Source organism: Psammomys obesus, unplaced genomic scaffold (genome assembly GCF_907164565.1).
Source record: "Psammomys obesus unplaced genomic scaffold, mPsaObe1.curated_primary_1811, whole genome shotgun sequence".
Taxonomy (NCBI): domain Eukaryota; kingdom Metazoa; phylum Chordata; class Mammalia; order Rodentia; family Muridae; genus Psammomys; species Psammomys obesus.
In genome coordinates, this window is record NW_026596057.1 from 18,900,467 (window position 1) to 18,906,763 (window position 6,297).

Genomic DNA, 6,297 nt, shown 5'->3' on the forward strand with positions numbered 1-6,297 from the left:
TGAGGAGGAGAAGGGGAGAAACAAGATAATTAATCTTCAAAGACCATATCCCAGTTTAGTCTGAAAATCAGCCTTGCCTGGCTTTCTGGTCTTGCTCCTGTGTCTGGAACTCTTGGCTTGGATTACATGCCTACCAAGACAAGCACCATGTATAGTAGGTTGTGTGTTTTTCCTCCAGGCATCAAGCTCCTGGAATAATGAATGACTCACAAGACTCAAAATATATTTACAAATACCTAAGCCATATAGCTAGACTCTTCTCTGACCAGCTCATAACTTAAAATAATCCATTTATACTAATTTACATTCTGCTATGTGGCTGGTTACCTCTGTTCAGGCACCATGCATCTGTCATCCTCACATCTTACCAAGAGAATCACACACACATTCCTGGCTGTATCTAAGAATCCTTTCTGTCTACCAAATGTCCCACCTTCTGTTCTACCTTTCCTATAGGCCATAGGTTTTTTAACTTACAGGCAACACATTCATACTCAAGATATTCTTTCTACGCATGTATACTTGTATGGAGACAGGAGGTCTGTTAGGGCATCTACCCCTATAGCTCTCCATATTATTTTTGAGATAGGGTCTCTCCCTGAACATTCAGCATCCGTCTGCCCCAGCTTATGTCTCTCCAGCCCCAGCCCATGGTATTTTTTTTCTTCCCTTTCATTTTTAATTTTTAAAATAAAAAAAGTCTGTATGTTTCTACATGTAGACATTCAGTTAGACCATCACCATATGTTGGAGATGCTATCTTTGTCTTTTTTTCATTGTATGGTTTAGGCTCCTTTGTTAAAAATCAAGGTTTATTTCTGGGTCTTTGACTCGATTCCATTGATCAACCAGTTTATTTCTATGCCAATACTATGCAGTTTTTATTACTATTTCTCTGTAGTATAACTTGAAGTCAGCCTCCAGAAGTTCTTTTATTGTATAGGATTGTTTTAGCTATTCTGAATTTTTTGCTTTTCCATAGGAAGTTTAGAATTTTTCTTTCCAGGTCTGTAAAGAACTGTGTTGTTATTTTATGGGAATTGCATCGAATCTATAGATTGCTTTTGGTAAGATGGCCATTTTTACTATGTTAATCCTACTGATCCATGAGCATGGGACATCTTTCCATCTATTGATAACTTCTTCAATTTCTTTCTTCAGAGACATGAATTTCTTGTCATACAGGTCTTTGGCTTGTTTTGTTAGAGTTACACCAAGATACTTTATGTTTTTATGGCTATTGTGAAGAATGTGGTTTCCCTAATTTATTTCTCAGCCTGTTTGTTGTTTGTGTACAAGAGGGCTACTGATTTTTTTGAATTAAACTTTTATTCAGCCGCTTTGCTGAAGCTGTTTATCAGCTGCTGGAGTTCTCTGGTGGAATTTTGGGGGTTCCTTACATGTACTGTCATATCATCTGCAAGTAGCAATATTTTGATTTCTTCTTTCCTGATTTGTGTCCCTTTGAGCTCCTTTAGTTGACTTATTGCTTTAGTTAGAACTTCAAATACTATATTGAAGAGGATATGGAGAGAGTGGGCAGCCTTGTCTTGTCACTGATTTTAGTGGAACTGCTTTGAGTTTCTCTCCATTTAATTTACTGTTGGCAATTGGCTTGCTATAAATAGGCTTTATTTTGTTTACGTATGAGCCTTGTATCCCAGATATTTCCGAGACTTTCATCATGAAGCAATGTTGGATTTTGTCAAAGGCCCTTTCTGCATCTAATGAGATGATCATGTGATTATTTTTTCCTTGAATTTGGGGCTGGCTTACAGTTTTAGAGGTTTAGTCCACTATCATCATGGTGGGAAGCATGGTAGCATGTAGGCAGACATGGTGCTGGAGGAGCTGAGATTTCTACATCTTGATCTCCAGGAGCAGAAGGGGTCTGTGTACCACACTGGACATAGTTTGAGCATAGGATATCTCAAAGCCCGCCCCCACAGTGACACACTTCTTCCAACAAGGCCACACCTACCCCAACAAAGCCACACCTCCTAATACTGCCACTCCCTATGGGCCAAGCATTCAAACACATGGGTCTATGGGGGCCATAACTATTCAGATCACCAGAGGAAGTGTGCTCACTTAATAAACCTACAGTTGTAGGTTTTCCTCCAAGGCCCATGATTGCACTAGCCCTGGGTATGTGGATAGGTTTCCAATACCAGGCATGAATTTCCTCTTCTTGAGTAGGCCTTAAGTCCAACTAGAGACCTGATAGTTACTTCCAAGGTATGTCTGCCACTATTACAAAACTTAAGGCCCTCTTTCTACACTGGCCATAGCTCATAAGTATCATAGTTAGGTAGGACTGTTGCTCGCCTCCCTTCTTTGGAGGTTTGTATAGTGCTTTTTGGTACCATGAAAGCAAATCCTCTGGGAAGAGTCCTTCTCAGGTTCTCTGGGCTCTGTGTCCAGAATACCTGCATCTTCAGCAATAAGAACTTGCTTCCCACCTCTTGGGGACAATCATAGGCAGCAGCAATAGCCTAATATTTTATGGTGTTTGTTCTCTCTAGATTCCATTCTGGGCTCTTATTTTTATACTTTGCTTTTAAACTCATCCCTAATGCTGGGCTCATCAACAATTCTATCCATTCTTTGTACAATCTGCGTATCTTTTGAATGAATGAATGAATGAATGAATGAATGAATGAATGAATGAATGAAAAAGCTGCGTACTACAGAGACATTCCACAGCACCTTTCAAGTCACACCTGAATGTTTCTGAAGAAGCCTTGTTGCTTGGGGTAAGAGGACTTTTGGAGAAAATATACAAGAGAAAAGCTCATGTGTAATTTTAAAGCCATCTTCCCCTTCAGTAATAAAGTACAAGATGTTCTTCTGTGATGAAAATCTTTAGAGACTGGGGAAGAGATGGGAGAGGGAACTTGTTTTTTTAGAAACAAATCATTAAAATTCAAGTTGCTAAGTCAAGAACTCACAAATGATGGATGACTGTATGCTAAATGTCCAATGCGGTCCTGAAATCATCTTCCTTGTGATTCATGCATTTTTTAAATTAAAATTGAAAAAGAACTGAAATAAGGAAAAGAGAAAATGTGAGGAGAATGAATAAAGGAATACCCCTTTTTTCACATTTGCTTTCATGAGTGAGTGTCGCTTATGTTTAGCATTGACCTTTAAAAATGCATAAGATCAGCAGTATGCAATTTTAATAAGATATAGCAATTCTACATATCTAAAATGTTACTCTAACCTAGAAGCATCCTCTCCCATTTTTTGTCACCACTTCAACCAGCCTCTGATTTATTAAATATCATTAAAGTTCCAGTCATCCAACAAGATCTAAAGAGCACATGCTTCCCTCTAAAATGCGACTTCTGTGATCCCAGGGGGAATTTCAAGGCCCCCCGAGGAATACATTTGCTCTCCATTGCAAGTATTTTGACACATGTTTTTGTTATGATTGGCAGAGGCTGTGGTGACCATGATTTAATTAGGGCAAGATTTAAGTTTCTGAGATGTGTCTCATGTTCTCAAGATCTAGCCATTTGAGAGTGCCCTTACCCCCAAATATAACACAGGGAGGCCGAAATTCTCCAATGAGGTGATTTCCACTCATGTGAGGAGGGGGCAATTTTAATATTCCCAAGCTGTATACTGGCACAAATAATTTCCAAACGCAGGACATCTGTTTTGGAAAATAAAGAAAAATGCCTGGTTGTCTGTGAGAATATATTTGCGAATTTCCAGCTGACAAGATTGCATCATGGACATATTTATCTGTGATTTCGAATTCAGCACATTTGATTAAAATATGTCAAATTAAATTACTCATCATCATTTTTCAACTTTAATGTGAATTCCCTCCAGAAGTATTTTTATAATTAGCTCCGTTTGTTTTCATTTTTTCTCAGAATTATTTTCTTTACTTTGCACATTCTCTTTGGTTTGTAACTCTTCATAAATAAAGCAAATTTATGGCTCCGCATGCTGTTTGTGTCGTGTGCAGAATTAATAAGCTCAAAATGGATGCTACCAAAATATCCTTTGTTGTAATTTAATAAATATCATAGCACTTGTGCTGAGACAGGCACTGTTCTGGGTGCTTTGCATTTTTTTTAATTTTATAAATTTATTAATTACAGTTTATTCATTTTGTATCCCAGCTGTAGCCCCCTCCCTCAGCCCCTCCCAATACCATCCTCCTTCACTCTTCTCCTCCCATAACCCTCTCCCAGTTCACTGATAGGGGAGGTCTTCTTTTCCTTCCATCTGACCCTAGCCTATCAGGTTTCATCAGGACTGGCTGCATTGTCTTCCTCTGTGGCCTTGTAAGGCTGCTCCCCACTCGGGGAGGTGAACAAAGAGCCAGCCACTGAGTTCATGTCAGAGACAGTCTCTGCTCGCATTACTAGGGAACCCACTTGGACACTGAGCTGCCAAGTCAGTGTCTTGGATTGACTACATATGTGCAGGGGTTCTAGGTTAACTCCATGCATTGTCCTTGGTTGGAGTATCAGTCTCAGAAAAGAACCCTATACACAGATTTTTTGGTTCTGCTGCTCTCCTTGTGGAGCTCCTGTATGCTCTAGGTCTTTCTATCTCCGCCTTCTTTCATAAGATTCCCTCCCTGCACTCTGCCCAAAGTTTGGCTATGAGTCTCAGCATCTGTTTTAATATCCTGCTGGGTAGAGTCTTTCAGAGTCCCTCTGTGGTAGACTCCTGTCCTGTTCCCTGTTTTCTCCCTCTTCTGATGTCAGTCCCATTTGCTTTTCTAAATGAGAATTGAGCATCTTACTCAGGGTCCTCCTTCTTGTTCAGCTTCTTTAGGTGTACAGATTTTAGTATGTTTATCCTATATTACATGTCTAATATCTGCTTATAAGTGAGTATATACCATGTGTGTCTTTCTGTTTCTGGGATGCCTCACTCAGGATGATCTTTTCTAGTTCCCACCATTTGCCTGCAAAGTTCATGATTTTCTTGTTTTTAATTGCTGAGTAGTATTCCATTGTGAAAAAGTACCACAATTTCTGTATCCATTCCTCATCGAGCAACTTAATGGGTCACCTAAAAGCCCTAGGGGGAAAAAAAAGAAGCAGAGAAACCCAAGAGGAGTAGACAGCCGGAAATAATCAAACTAAGGGCTGAAATCAATAAATTAGAAACAAATAAAATAATTCAAAGAATCAATGAAACCAAGAGCTGGTTCTTTGAGAAAATCAACAAGATAGACAAACCCTTAGCCTAACTAACTTAAAGGCAGAAAGACACTATCCAAATCAACAAAATCAGAAATGAAAAGGGGACATAACAACAGACATTGAGGAAATCCAAACAAATTATTAGGTCTTACTTCAAAAGCCTATATGCCACAAAATTTGAAAATCTAAATGAAATGGACAATTTTCTTGACCGATTCCACTTACTAAAGCTGAATCAAGACCAGTCAAATAAATTAAATAGTCCTATATCCTCTAAGGAAATAGATGCATTCTTAACTTAATCCTCACAGCAGCCTTGTAGGAAAGAATACTGAAGTGACCCTCACTTTACAATGAGGAATTTGAGGCATGGAGAATGTTATACACTTTCTCACACATAATAAGGTGAGGTTTTCACACAGCATCTCTCTCTAGACAACTAGTTTAGCTGCTATTGCCACAATTGTTACTTCAAATGTACCAAAGTTATCTGTCATCTTCTTGTGCATCTTCTTGTGATACCTCTCACTGACTCAAGTGTCTACACTACACATCCACCTCACTTGAAGACATTCATGTTTGCATCACTCTCTATTTTGTCACCCTGAATTCTGCAAGGGTAAAAAAAAACTGTGGGTTTTGCTTGTTTGTTGCTAAAAGAGCAGAATTTTTGCACTCTTTTCAACCACCTTTGCCAACTCCTCCCAGATCTGCCCCCATTCCCTACCCACCCAACTCTTTGATCACCATCCCCTGGGGGGGCGGGGAGGACAGCTTTACCAGGCTGCAGAGGAAGACAATGCAACCAGTCCTGATGAGACCTGACAGGCTAGGGTCAGAGGGAAAGGGAAGAGGATCTCCCCTATCAGTGGACTGGGGGAGGGTCATGGGAGGAAAAGAGGGAAGGAAGGCAGGGTTGGGAGGGAATGAGGGAGGCATACAAAGTGAATAAATTGTAATTTATATTTATTATATAATAAATAAATAAAATGTTAAAGAAAGAAAGAGAGAGAAAGAAAGAAACAAAGAAAGAAAGGAAGGAAAGAAGGAAGGAAGGAAGGAAGGAAGGAAGGAAGAAAGAAAGAAAGAAAGAAAGAAAGAAAGAAAGAAAGAAAGAAAG